Source organism: Halichoerus grypus, chromosome 9 (genome assembly GCF_964656455.1).
Source record: "Halichoerus grypus chromosome 9, mHalGry1.hap1.1, whole genome shotgun sequence".
Lineage (NCBI taxonomy): Eukaryota > Metazoa > Chordata > Mammalia > Carnivora > Phocidae > Halichoerus > Halichoerus grypus.
In genome coordinates, this window is record NC_135720.1 from 98,796,987 (window position 1) to 98,812,808 (window position 15,822).

Below are 15,822 nucleotides of genomic sequence, written 5' to 3' on the forward strand. Positions count from 1 at the left end.
TGGAAGGAGACACAAGAAAGTAATGGCAGGGTTGCCTTTGAGGAAGGTCACCAAGTGCTAAGAGGCAAAAGTAGGAGGGAGACTTACACTTCGATACCTATATCAATGTGGGTTGTCCAAGAAGAAGCTGCCCACATGAAATCAGAAGTACAAGAGAAAACACTCGTGAAAGATAAAGGGAAGAGTGGTTAGGAGAAGGCAGGAAGAACCTTCTGACTGGGATACCAACTTGACACCTGTAAAAGGAGAGAAGAAAGGAAGGAGGTTAAGGCAGGAGGAGCCTGAGAGTGCAGTGCAGCTCTGAGAAATTTCTAGCCAGCCTGACAGGGTGCCACAGAGCAACAGGTGCCTGTTAGAGGGGCTCTGCGTCAGGCAGGAATGACCTGGTTCCAAAACCCTCTTCATGTCCAGCGCAGTCACGTGCGGACTCAGCATGAACACAAGGGCAGATCCCCGAAGTCTGGCAGCTGGAGGCTGTCAGTTCACTACCCACCTCACAGCGGCCCTTAGAGGAGGCTCTGAGTGGCATGCCTCCGTGGGTACCAAAATACCATTTCATGTATTGTGATTTTAATTTCCTAGGCATATGATGATCATTATATACTGAACAATTTTATAGAGATGCTGCTGAATAAGATGCTTAATGACATGAATTGTACATGCAATATTATTAAGCTGACGGAAGATTTTAAAAATAACTTATATGGTATAATCTCAATCTTTCCAAAAAATATATGATGTATATAAATGCACATATCGTGATATATATCATGGCATAATCCCCAAAAAATGTTGGGAGCACATGCAACAAAATAATAGCTAGATACTGAAAATAAAAGTCATTTTTTTATCTTTGTGCTTTCCAATTAGAAAAAATTATGGGGAAAATGTAGTGCAGTTTTTTGTTTTGTATTGTCTCATTTTCAAAGAAACTCCACCAAATAGTACAAAAACTATCTGGCTAATTCAAAAGTGTTTTACACCCCCTCTCATTTTTTTTCAATGGCTCAGGTAACTCCGGAAGTGTGAGCCAATTATACCCTAAAAACAGGCTCTGTGTTCACTCCCTTGAAGTTCACAACGAATTAGGCATTCAAGCCAATTCAATGAGATTGTGGTGGCCAGAGCTACAGACCCTTCTCAGTCGTTCTGCGTCACGGGAAGCTCTCTTCTAACAGATGAACTGCATAATATGAGATCAACACGAAAGAAAGAGCAGAGAAGCATGGGAATGCAAAGCAAGACTACAGACCTGCCTCTCCAGCACCAACCCCACGACACATTTCTCAATGTCTACAGACATAGTGTGTGCATAGTATCAGCTCCAACGAACTTACATTCTGTCATCAAAGAACTGTCTGCATGTCTCACCCCGCTTGTTAGTGTATGAGTTCTTTTAGGGCTGAAGAACTGGCTTTCTCTATTTGTTCCAACTCTACAGCATCCAGCACTATACCTTGTAATAATAGAAATGTTGACACTTGCTGAGCACTTCTAATTACCAGGCACTGCACTGTTTTAGGAACCTATATGTAATATCTTATTTAATCTTCACAATGGCCCACAAAATATGAATGAAAACTATCCCATTTAGAGAAAAGGCACCAGAGGCCCAGGGTAGGTTAACTCACTTGCCTGAGATCACAGAGCTGGGAACTGGTGAAGCCCATATTCTAAACGATGTGAGTAAGCATTTCGTCAATATTTGCAGCTTAAGTACCCAAGCATTATAGCTCCTGAGCTGGCAGGCTATGGCCAATAGGTCAAATATGGCCCCCTGCTATTTTTGTATAGCCTGCAAGCTAAGAATGGCTTTGTCGTTTTTAAATGGCTAGGGGAAAAGTTATTTTTAAGCAATATTCTGTGACACATGTGAATTACATGAAATTCGTTCATTGACAGAGTGTCTATGTTTTCATACTATAGCAGCAAAGTAGATGCAACAGAAACGATCTGGCCCTTCACAGAAAAAGCTTGCACACTCCTACAGAGGAAAGTCTTACCCAAATACTTCCTCAGAATCATCCAGAGTGTTTTGTTTTGTTTTTTTATAAACTGGGCTTGTAGGGCTCAGACCTACTGAGTTAAGACTCCCCAAAGGTGAGGGCCAAGAATCTGTGTTTTAAAAAGTTCCCCCAGGTGATCCAAATGATCAGCCAAGTTCGGGAACCTCAGCCAGGAAGTACTTTGGCCTCAGGCAGTTACTCCTCAGGACGCTTTTACTCGGGCTGAGTAAAAAGGGGTGGATGAGGCAACAAAGACCCCTCCATGCTCCAGAACAAACCATCCTCCGATCCCTGACATGACAGAAACTCAGCAAAATGAAAGCACTCAGGAATCAACAGGATTAAGAAGAGACAAGCCCTTTTCCTCTGCTTGCACGCAGTTCATTAGAAACAATATTTCCGAAGGGGGATGAAATGACTATGTTGAAGGATCTACTTGTCAAGTTCAAGGCTAATGTCTGCAACCTGCTTGTCTGTTTTTGCAGATGAGCTGCTTCCGTTTAGGACAGGGCAGCTGACAGACCGCCTTAACACTCAACCCTCTCCCACCATTGACAGAAGCACATTGAGAAGGCCTGAGAAACCGTTTCAAGCCAGCATCTCTAAAAGAATATTCCAGTCCCAAACTCTAATGCGCTGTCCTCAGACTTTGCTAGCTGCCTTCCACTTCTATCCCCACAGGAAATTAAACCACAAAGCTCACCAAAGACGTCCTTGTTGCTAAATCCAAGAGCCACTTCCAACCTTCACCTTCCTTCGGAATGCCTGATAACCCACATCACCCTTGGTTTTTCTCTTACTTCTGTTGCCATGTCTGCTCAGCCTCTTTTGAAGGCCCTCACCCTGTTTACATAATGATGTTCCCCAGGTTCATAATAGAAACCTTTCCTTCTCCCAAAAGATATCCTGAATGATTTGTGACATCAACTCTAGCCTACAATTTTAAAATCTTTTTCTCTGGGGCACCTGGGTGGCTCAGTTGGTTAAGAATCTGACTCTTGATTTTCAGCTCAGGTGGTGATCTCAGGGTCCTGGGATCAATCCCCATCGCATTGAGTCCCCTGCTCAGTGGGGAGTCTGCCTGAGATTCTCTCTCCCTCTCCCACTGCCCCTCCCCACGCTCACACATGTGCTCCCATGTGCTCGCTCTCTCTCCCAAATAAATAAATAAATGTTTTAAAAAATCTCTTTCTCCAGGCCCAGTTTTACTGCTGAGTGGTACTATGGAGTAGTGGTTACAAGGGGGCTCTAAAGCCAGAATGCTCCTTGTTCAGCTACTTACTCGCTATGTGACCTTGAACAAGTCCTTAACCTCTGAATAACAACAATCACTTGCAGATCGCAGAACTGTTGTGAGGATGTGAGTTTCTGGGAGTGGTTCTCAACAGGAAGGCGATTTTTATCCCGACCCCTCATAGGACATTTGGCAATGTCTGGAGACATTTCTGGTTTTAACAACTGGTGGGTGCTACTGGTATTTGGTGAGTAGAGTCTAGGGATGCTACTTAAACATCCTACAATGAACAAGACCGCCTCCACCACAACGAGTTATCTGGCCCACAATGTTAATTGTGCTGAGATTCAGAAAGCCCCATTTACAGATACAGATTTCATTAGAAAAAGACCTGGCACCTAGAACGCATTATGCATGCATTAGTCATTACTGTTATTATACCCAACTGTGGCAGGCATTTCTATTTGAATGTCCAACAGCACATCAAATTCAGCATGGGCAAAACTAAACTCATTCTCCCACTTACTTTTAATGCAGCTCCTGCTGGGCACCCTTCTCTGGGCCTGGCACAACTCTCGACCCAGATGGGAATCATCCTTAATTCATTTTTTTCTCTCTCGATCAAATCCTAATTGGCCACAAAATCCTATACTAGGATTTTACCACCTATACTAGGTCTCAAAACCATCCGGTTTTTGTCCTTTACCAAAATCATTGCCTTGGCTCAGACATTGGTCATTTTTACTCGGATACAGCTACACCTTTCTCCCTCTCCACAAACCACATTCTCTCCAGGCCCTTCTCCACACAGCAGCCAAAGCCGTCTTTAAAGTAAAGGTTCCTAAACAGTTCTAAGCCCTATCATTTGCTGGGCTGGGGCAAGAACAAGTGGAGGTCCGCAGTCCACTGCTATTCCATTCCATTCTCGCTCTAGCTCCCTCCCTCACTGGGAGCTCCACATATGCACACACATACCCCTAAATAGTGCTGGGGACACCCCTCAGGCCTGGACGCTCATGGAGGTGTGAAGCCACCTCTGAAATAGGTTCAGTGCAGCTTCGGCAGAGAAGTTTAGGGTCCTGGGTATACAGAATGCGATCCAGAATAGGGAGAAACCAACTCTAGAGGGACATGTCCTCTTGTCCCCTAGACTCCTTGCCTCTGAGAAGCAGTGTGGCCACAAGAACCAGAGTAGAATCCTCTAACAGAGCCACTGCATGTGGTTGTGTAGTGTGTTCCCTGCACAAGGGTGGCAGTGAAACCCAACACATTTTCTACTAACCAAGCTGTGAATGCTGGTAAAGAGTTATGCCCCTGGAGGAGAGGGGCCAGTTTTGTAACTTCATATAAAAGTGCCGTGAAGTTTACTATCTTTAGCAGGCACACAAGCCTTTTACAATGTGGCCTTAGCCACCTCTCCAAGCTCATCTGGAGCCGCTCCCTTACCCTGTACTCTGATCCCCAGTTAAAATGACCCCTCAATTCTTTCAATTCTTTCACGTGTGCCTGTCTCCAAGTGTTTGTGCATGGTGTCTGCAGGCCTGTGTCACCCCTGCCTTATAAGGCTCTACTGAGAAGACAATCCCCAATCTAGTTCCATGCCTCCCCTCCCCGCCATGTCTTCTATTTCTCACATTGTTTTATATTTCGTCTCTCCCACGAAAGAGTAATTTCTTGAGAGCAGAGATTTTGCCTTAATCAACTTTGATGCCTAGCTTGGTGTCTTGCCTAACAGGAGATTCTTAATAAATATTTTGAAGATAAACAAATGCACATATCTGAATGCACTGTCATACTCGGACAATGATGATAATAATAATAAAATAACAACGGCAGCAACATATATTGGATCCTTAGTTTTCCAGGCACTGTCATAAGTGTTTTTAATATACTAACTCATTTAATCCTTATCACATTACATTACATAGGCACTATTTTTTTTTTTTACAAACTGAGGCACAGGGATGATGAGTAACTTGCCAGGGTTCAAACAGCTAGTAAGAAGAAAAAAAAGAATCTGAACCCTCTGGGCTTACCACTCTCAGAGCCCACCCTTTGAATCAATGTATTAATGTATTATATTGCCTCTCATGAAGAACCAAAATTCTAGACAAGTAGAAATCTATGGATTTGAAGAGCACGAGGAGACTAATATTCTAGTCTAAGTGTAGGCCCAGTTTGGTGAATATCTGGGGCAAATTATTTTAATTTCAGTGCACTCTGTAGAAATAAAGAAGGAAATAAGAAGCCTCCTTAGTTCCTCTCAGAAGGAATCCAAGCTTCCCTTTCCACGGTCAGTTGGCTTGGCCATGGACAGTAATGTGCACAACTGCATAGCAGGGGCTGACAGACAGGGGGACTACAAAATGTAGCAAGACATCAAGAACACAGTCTCCTTTTTTTTTTTTTACCATTCTATTTATTTTTTTAATTTTATTTTATTATGTTATGCTAGTCACCATACATCATTAGTTTTTTGATGTAGTGATCCATGATTCATTAACACAGCAACAGCATCATCGCTGTAGCTATTAAACAAACAAACAAACAAACAAAACCTTCAGACTGGGCAAAGGCCAACCCAACATCATGTATCTGGAGGAAATGTCATCTAAAATCTAAGAGACTGGGACCCAATGCCACCATCTTACTTCCAGAAGCAGGAGGGTGTTTAAACACAGAACTCCAAGGATGGAATGAATAACCTGAGGTAAACCTTTCTCACGGGAGTTGGGAAAGGGCCAAAAAGGAAAAGCAGGCAAAAATGATAAATTGTGCTCAATTTTAATAAATATGCAATTTTGCTTAGAGCCTTTAAGGCAGAAACCATCTGTGTGTCTCTGAGGAAGGGGCTGGTACAGGGAGTAGAACCCAGTCTCGGAGGTAAGCCAGTGTGGCTCCAGCCCTGGGTCTGGGCACCATGTGAAGGGTACTACTTCTATTTACTTCCCTCCTGATGTCCATCAGCCATACAGGATCCACTCTGACTTGTGTTTTCAGCAGAAATGATGATTAATTTCTGCTGATCTGTTCCCACCTTCTCTTGCCCTGGTCTCAGCAGCCAAGAGAAATAAGAGAGAGCACTGTGCCAGGCTCTGTGCCCTTGTATATATGCATCTGCTGGCCTTGTGAACTCCATCTGTGGCTTCCCAGTAAAACAGACACCTCATGAAACCTACATGCAGCTTCAGAAACAGTAACCAAACAGAAACTAATCAAAAAGCCTCCAGGGTATCACCCCACCCAACCTGCTTCCCCACCCCTAAGTTTTCTCCTCCTTCTTCCCTGGCCCCACAAATAAATAACATGAGACTTATATTTAAGTACCTGTGGTGCCTGGGTGAACTGTTAATTATAAAATTTGGATATACCATCTGGGTTAACATTTGGCTGAGGACAGCTGAAGCTCTCAGTGCTTCTGAGAAAAACTATGAATATTTCTTCTATTAATTATTACACTATTTTCCCCAGCTGGCATTTCCTTGTCTGTCCTCTCTGCCTGTGCAAATCCAAGCACTCCTCCACGGTCCCACCAAGCCCTTCCTTCGCCAACATGCTTGCTCTGACTTCCTAGTTGCAGTGTTAGTCAACATCCAAAAGTTATCCCTTACATGTCTTCTAATCGTTTCATATGTATTAGTTCAGACTCATCAATGCTGTGGCTATGCAGCACATGATCATATTCTTTTTTTTCTCTCATCATCTATAGCACCCGGAATGAATATTCCTTTAGCAATGAATTTCACATATGGTTCAGGGCATTAACACCACTGAATTATCAATCTCTGAAGGGCAAGAACTCTAACTTGTTACTCTTTGCAAGAGTCCCAGTGCCAACCAAACTGTCTGCCCTTCTCGTAGATATTCAACGATTTGAAGCATGAAAAAAACCTGAATAAATATTCCAAAGACCCAGAATGTGTTTTCCAGCTATATTATGCCATGCTGTAGATGGAAAGACCTTTTTTTTTTTTAAGATTTTATTTATTTATTTATTTGACAGAGACAGACACAGTGAGAGAGGGAACACAAGCAGTGGGAGTGAGAGAAGGAGAAGCAGGCTTCCTGCGGAGCATGGAGCCCGATGTGGGGCTCGATCCCAGGACCCTGGGATCATGACCTGAGCTGAAGGCAGACGCTTAACGACTGAGCCACCCAGGCGCCCCCAGATGGAAAGACCTTTGAAATCATCTAGTCAAAGCTTTTATTTTTACAGAAAAGGAAACCGAGGTCTAAGGAAGCTAGGTGATTTTCTAAGAACCAAGGGCCCATCAGCGGTGAGACAACACCAGGTGTTTCTATCATGGGGCCTAGAAATGAGGTCTTCCTTTTCTCTGCTTTGCACTCTGTCTGAGAAAAAGCAAACCCACCCCTCAGTTCTTTTGCTACACTTGGGCATGTCATTCTTGGCTTCCTGATCCCCAAGTGCCCTCCCTAGACCAGCTAATCACAATTATGCACACATACAGACTTAACCACAGGTTATTGGATCCTTTGAATGCCCTCTCGTGATTATGGTTTTCCTCCAGAATCTATAACCAAAATGTCTCCCCAAGACCCAAGGGCATCCTTTCAAAAATTACCCCAAAGTTGGGCTTGGCTGTATATTTGTTTATACCAAACTGTAATTGTTCCTTTGGTCTTTGATTTTCTCAGACATCGTTCTGCAGTTACCAGTACACGGCCAGCCCGAAGAGCTGGCCACAAGGCTTTCCTCAGAATGGCTGCCAAGTGTGCCAGCCGCGCCATTTCCTAGGCTGGGAAGAGCAGGGTAATGTTTCTCTCTTTCAGGAATCAGAATTGCTTTTTTTTTTTTTTTTAACTTGAGGTAAAAGGCTTTCGTCACATTTACAGGAGTACTAAAACCAGAACCCTCCCGCCAGAATGCTATCACATTCCCAGGACCTGCCATTTCCCTCGCTGCCCGAGGTATCAGAATCAGAGGTTCAGTGGAAGCTGTCTGTGTGAATACCTGGTGGGCTCACCCTGACATGCCAAATATTTGGTGGGGTGGCAATTTAACCTCTTGCTTTCTAACGCTCTGCTTTCAGGTGCCAGATGCTTCTAAGCTTTGGCCTATAAATTATGCATAAACTGTATAAACTGTTCTCTAAGAGTCTTGTTTGAGTCTTCCATCAGCTCTGAGTGAAACGCCAACAGGAATGACTAGAGGCATTCTCAAGAAAGAGGCAACAATGACACGTGCCTTCCCAAACATTTCTAATGATCTAAGCTATCTGACAAGACTGGTTGTTGGCAAAACTGCAATGTTCATCCTTCCCGTGGAAGGCATCCCCCTTCTTTGGGGGCTCGCTCCACCCCAGGTGCCCAGGGCAGCGATCTCATGGACATCTGTAGTTTCTCTATGTGCTATTTGCCATAATGTTTTCCACTAAGAAGGAAGGACCCCTAACACTGAACATGTCTGTCCCTTCCTCACTCTCTAAATCAAGTTCCATCTGTGTCATTCCCTGAATGTCTTGATTTCTGATAAAAATAATAATAATAATAACCACACAAGTTATGAAATTTTGATGAGTTTCTTTAGCCTCTCTGCATCTCATTTGCATCATTTATAAAAAGAGATGGTGGGCTAAATTGTCCCAAAGCCTCTTTCTGCTCTATGTGAATCTATCATTGAATTATGGCAAGCGGTGGGGGTATGGGAGCTGATTAATAGGACTCCCACACTGTACTTGTTCTGGGTGCACATTGTGATAAGTGCCTTCTAGAAATGATATCTTTCAGTGAGGGCAAGTTCAGGCCCTGTGGCAGATCAATGACAGAGATATTTTTGACCAAACAGACTTTTTGGCATCATTTTCAGAGATACCACGACATGACAGAAACAGCCTGGATTTGATGTCACAAAAATCTGCATCTGAATGCAACTCAAACACTTACAAGCAGAGTGACCTTGGGCAATTTACCTCAGCTCAACGAAAGTCAATTTGCTTAACTATAAAATATCATAATACTTTTCTCAAAGAGGTGTTATTGTTGTTGCTGTTGTAATGAAGAATAAAATAAAATGTATAAAGCCTCTAAACAATACCTGGCAAATGAAACATATTCAGTAAACATTAATCCTTTTTTCACTGCTACTCTATCCAGATTTACTCTGTATATGCAAAAACTCCTAATTACTTCTTTTGGCTAATCCAAACTATGAATCTTTTCACTTTCTAGAATGAGGTATGAATTATTAATGTAGTAAAAATAATACCACCCAGGGGCGCCTGGGTGGCTCAGTCATTAAGCATCTGCCTTCGGCTCAGGTCATGATCCCAGGGTCCTGGGATCGAGCCCCGCATCGGGGCTCCCTGCTCTGCGGGAAGCCTGCTTCTCCCTCTCCCACTCCCCCTGCTTGTGTTCCCTCTCTCACTGTGTCTCTCTCTGTCAAATAAATAAATAAAATCTTTAAAAAATAATAATAATAATAATACCACCCAACTGATGAGAAAAAGCTAACTGAAAATGACATATAAGAGACATTACTCAATCCTTCCATAGCTATTTGTTCTGTATCATTTCAGAGGTCTGGCTCCAAATTTTCACTGTGCCAGGAGGCCAGATTAGCTGACCTGACCCCAGAATGTGCTCAATTTGCCACTATCTAAACACATGAAACTCAAAAATGTCCTCTTCCTTAATTCTAATAGGAAAACAACAACAACAACAACATACAAAGCAAGATTTCTTAAACATGGATATAGCATCTGCCTCCCTCAGCTAGCATCAAACCAAGGCCTAGAAGATAAATATTGCCTCATTTTTTCAGGAAGAAGTCCAAAACCACCTCCATCCTCCTTCCCCTGTAGGCATTTCCCTTTCTCATTATCTTTCTTACAGGGAAATTGGAGTGCACAGTCCAATGAGTCATCACTTGATCAAATATGGCTCCAGCTGTGAGGAAGCTGAGGAGAGAATTCTCAGCATGGACATGGTTGGACTTCATGGGCTTAAAAGGCCCAGATACCTTGGGAACTGGGGTTGGAGGCCCTCAAACCCATAGCAGCAAACTTTAGGGAAAATGAGCTTGTTGCTGCTCTATCATCACAACAGAGGAGAAGGCTGCCAGGAACCAGTTATAGAGGCAGAACCATTCTGTTGCTCTCAGAAGTCAAGGTGCCTGCATGCTGGGACACGGCCTTGGGAGTAAGCCATGCTGTCTTAGGTACCTTCTCCCTTAGTCTCACGCACCTCATGCTTGTCCCCACACACTTCAGAGTCTCCTTTCTCACTGACCTCTCCCTCCACCTGTCTCCAAACTTCAATTCCCTAATACTCCTAAGGTAGATGAAGGAAAAATATTTAGACATTTAAACCAATTTAAATATGAACAGCTAATCCTTATTAACCCAAATGGTAGAATTTAAGACAGTGGGACAAAGAAAAGATTTAGTGTTGGGTAAGATATTCTGAGACAAGGTCTCCTTCTTTGGTGGCCTTAATCCACCTATGTCAATAACCAGCTTCACTGACATATTCTCAGAGTCAAAACTCCCTGAAATACTTTTGGAGTGAAAGCAGATGAAAAGTGGATGGGTTGTAGCTAAAGGAACTCTGGTCTCAAATAGTAGTAGGGTCAACTTGAAGGGCTAAATAATAATACCAACTTCAGAAGACTTTTGTTTGTTTGTTGTTGTTGTTGTTATTAAGATGCCATGAAGCCTGGGAGAAGGAAAAAAAAAAAAAAACTTAGGCAGAGTGGCCACAATCTTGTCAGAAGTTTGAACATTTCTGAGAGTTAAAGAATCCAGAAAGAATGGTTGCATCAAAGCTCACATGGGCATATGTCCTAAGTTTTTCCATAAGTGGCAATCTTTAAGACTGACATTAACAAAATACCCAGACCTCCTTTTATGAGATAGGAAATAAGGAACTATATCTGAAATGGAAGTAATTGAAACTCAAACTTGTATGTGTGTGTGTATTTGTATATACTTACATGTGTGTGTATATATGGCACAAAATGTATTTATATGTATATGCATGTGTATAAGTACAATATGTAAGTATATGTGTCCATATACCTATGTGTGTATATTGTGTGCATATAGAAGTATGTGTGTATATATAGTGTATCTATACGTATATATATATACATAAGCACATGTATATATATGTATGTGTACATATATATTTATTTAGATATAAACATAGATGAATAGATATATGACACTACTGACAAAAAATTCAATAGCAACCTGTAAACAGGATTTCCATTCTGAAGTAATTCTGCCTCAGCTGGGATTAAACCTTAGCTACCACCACTCTCAGCCTTCGAATTTCAAAGAAACTGTTATCCATTTCCTAGTTCTATTAGGATGTATTCTGAAGCCTTGCTGATACATCCTTGTACAGCTCTGACTCACTGTTCTTTCAGGCTGTTCAGAATAATTTGATTATTGGAATGCATGTGATAAGGTCAACTGCCTCTTTCACCCTTACCCCAAAGGTATTTGCACTTTAACAGGTGAAGGCCAAGATTCTGTTTGTTTTGTTTTTGTTTTTTCAAGATGGTAGATTGACTGTAGTAGAATATAGAAGTGTGCCTCCTCCCCCTTCAGGGCTGCTATTAAATAGTTAAATTAATGATAAAAGATAAAAGTTTTCTTTAAAAGTGAATAAATCCCTAACAGTGGAAAAAGGAGAGACTCCACAAATTCCTTGAAGATGGAGAGTACATGGAAGCACTGTTTTGCAGAAACAAAGGAGGAAGCCACAGTCTAGAATACAGGCAGAAAGAGGTTATAGAGGAGTGGCTTCTTCAAGGTTTTAGGAAAAGTTATTTTGATTCTTATCGTTCTCCATTTCTTCCAACTATCAATAAACCATAATAGGAAAATAAAGACATCTTTTGGGGCACCTGGGTGGCTCAGTCAGTTAAGTGTCTGCCTTCAGCTCAAGTCATGATTCCAGAGCCCTGGGATTTGGGAGTCCTGGGATCAAGCCCCTCATTGTGCTCCCGGCTCAGCGGGGAGTCGGCTTCTCCTTCTCCCTCTGCTCCTCCCACCACTCATGCTCTCTCTCCCTCTCTCTTTCTCTCACTCTCTCAAATAAAGAAAAAATAAAATCTTTTTTAAAAATAGGAAAATAAAGACATCTTTTATACAAAAAAGAGTTTACCTCCTGCATACCCTTTCTGAGGAAGTAACTTGAAGATAAATACCCTCCAACAAAGTGTGAAATCCAAGAAAGAAAAAGCCTTGAGCTATAACAATCTCTGGGAATGACTCAAAGTCCAATAAAAATGAATCAGAGGTTGACAGCACCATAGACAACACATAAAGCAATTGCTCCAAATTAGAACAGACACTCAGTGGGCTCCATGGCTAACTTTATAAGCAAGAGAAAGGAACTGATCCCATTCGATAGATGCAATGAGCATGAAGCTGTAAGATCATAATAATATGGTGCAGGAGACTTCATTTCTTCTTCTAGTAATTAGAAACTGTAGGAAAAGAAAAACTGCTCAAAAAAGTTATGGTCTAAATATGAAACAAACTCAAATGTGACACAAATGGAGTATCTGCAAGAGTTTACTTAGAAGGAATTCCTTTGACTCTGATCCGTCAAGGGGCATAAAGAGGAAAGGAGGACATGATAGTTCTTTAAAGTACAATGAATAGTATTTAAATAAGCCTAATAATCTAAAGGCAGTTTTAATGGACTTCAAATTTGAAACTGTACACACAGATAAAGATCTCTGGAAAAAACTCCTTTTTGTATAGAATGGGTGTTCCAAGCAACTGTCACCCAATAAAGAGATATTTTCCCCTTGAGCACCAGACTTTCCCCTATATTAGTTGCTACCTTTGGATCGTAGGCAAGATGAAGCAACTTTTTTATAAAAACCGTGCCATAGTTTGGATTTAGGCATAAGTAAATACTTGTTTTTTAGTATTATGATTTAAGAGAATGACCATTACTTGTGAACAGGCACCTTAGCCAATGAAAGACTAGTCACTCCTCTGAGACTCCCGAAAGGCCCCATAAAGGAGAGAACCTTTCGTCCTCTCTTTAGGGTGACCTGATGTTACAGGCCAAGACCTCCTGACTGACCCTGCAGATACACCTCCTGGATCCCACTGGCAGAACTGCAGTCATACTCTTTGTGGTTCCGACAACCACTGGGACAACACCCAGCGAACCCTTCTCCATGCCCAGAATGTTCCAGGCTCTGCCAGGAGTAATGCTGAATGAAATCTCTTCTTGCCTCTTCCTGGCTCCAAGGGCAACAGCAGAGGCATGTTAGGTGAGTCTGGTATTTCAACCATACCAGTCTGTTCCTTGTAAAAAAGAAGAATCTAATTCCACTTCTGGAATTTGAAAATTTGTTTTTGACTTGACTAACAAAGCCTAGAAGAATTAATTGTAATTATTCAACAGAACATAAATGCTATCACCCTGATCAGTGTATATTTAAGCCACAGTTGACAGAGGTTTGTGAGGGCTGTGGAGCTCCATGAACTGGGTGACGGAGTAGGGCGCCAACACCCTCATGTGACTAGTGGAGGGTCTAGAGATGTTATGCTAACTTCCTGACCTACAAATGAGGGGCTGTTTGGCAGTACTCAGAGAACAGCACCTACACATGTGAACACGACGAGCTTCCAGGGTAGGAAGGAGGTCAGGAGGAGAGGAGCCTGGTGTGGTGGAAAGAACACATGCGTTACTACTAAGGGTAACTCAGTTCAATCCGGACTCCACAGTCTACTGGATGTGTGAACGGGGGAATAATGTAAGTTTTCTGGCCCTCGTTTTCCTCTTCTATAAAGTGACCTCATGAGGTAATACAAAGTTCCTGGCATCTAGAGGTCTCTCATATACGACTCTTGCTTTCCTTCACGGCAAGTACTTCACGCACCACACTTCTTCCTCAAAATCCATTCTGAAGAAGTGAGTTCTATATAAATGCTCACTAGTTCTATCAAGGAAAATGAGGTACGAAGCCGGTCACTTCCTCTTACCCCTCATCATCTGCCATCAGCTACCTCACATTACCCTCCTAACAGGAAAAAAAAAAAAAAAGTGTCTTGATTTCTGAGAGCCTTACTTATGTAAATGTTCAGGATAAAGCAGGTCCATTGTGCTGAATATCCTGTGGTCAAGCAAGGTATCGGACAGGTGACACTGGGTGATACTGACAAAGGAGTAAAAACCCAGGCAGGTCCCGTTGGCCTGGCTCCGCTTTGCCCCCGCGCCCAGCCCTCCGCGGCCGGGGTTCTGGAGTTTGCAGCTGGGGCTGCCTTTTGTCAATGTCTACGAAGTGCTGGAGCCACAGGGCCTTTCAGACACCAACTTCTCTTTGGACTTAGAAATTCCACCTTTCAAAATGTTCCTCACAAATGTTTCCCATCATGTCTATCTTGTTATGATTAGGTTGAAAGAAAAAGAATTTTCCACTGGTCAGTCTCTTCCTCGGTGGGTGTAGGTTTTAGTAAAAATTCTGAACTTTTCCCTTTAGTGATGGTCTCTTAAAAATCATCTTGTTATTATTTTTCTTTTTTCTTTAAATGCCATGGCCAAGAATTACTTCCTGGTGGTTTACTGTGGAAAACTCAGATCGTCAGTCCACTTAATGTCACTTCACTTTACTGTTTGTGCCAATTAACTAGGTTCAGCAAGAACACACTATGATGGAGACAACCTGGCCAGTTGAGTGCATGCTCCTTCACAGCCAGATAGCATGTGCAGGACTTAGCAAAGCTGCAGCACTTCTCCCATTAACAAGGAAGGAATTCCCTAAGTTTAAGCCCTCAACCATAAAGCTGAGGTCTGAAAAATAATTAATCATATTTGTTTACAAAAATAACACAAAGACTCCAGGGTCTTACCACCTGGCCTACAGTATCAGCCCACATCAACATACCCAGCTTCGCTTAATTCTCATAGTCATAGCCAGTTCCCTCACCACCTTTTAATATCCCCCTCCCACCACTGCCACCAGTATCTCTGGAAGCTTCCAGGAATATCTCCTAGAACTCAAAGTTTCTTCAGGCCAACACTCTAATTTAGATCATTGGGCTTTTTTTCAGGGCACTGTCCACACCTGACCATCATGCAGGGTCAGCTCTCACTGCATGCCCTATCATGGATGCTCTATTTCAGACCTCTGACCCTCTTTTGGGATGTTGCTGTCCCCATTGCCCCTGCTGATGATGACTCCTGGCAGGGCCACCAAGAGCAGCCTCATTGAGGGCAAGGTCACCAACCTCCCAGAGTCTATCTTCCCTTTAGACTTAGGTGGGACACCAGTTACATGAGCATAGAGACTCACCAGAATGTTAGAAGTCTTCTTCTATGTCAAGGGCTGGACACATGATTAAAGCCAAGCCAAGCAGACACTTCATCTGCAAAACAGGACTTTGATCTTAGGCAGCATGAGGTAAGAACGTAAGAAAATGGTCAATGTTCACCTCTCTTGCTTCAGTTCCCAGACAAGCCTGCCCAGTGCGTCCTGCCGAGGCTGCCCTGACTTCTTTTACCCAAGCTTAGTTCTCCAGTGTATGTTTAAGCAACAGTTGACAGAGGTTTGTGAGGGCTGTGGGGATCACTGGGTGGTCAGCTGGGTGA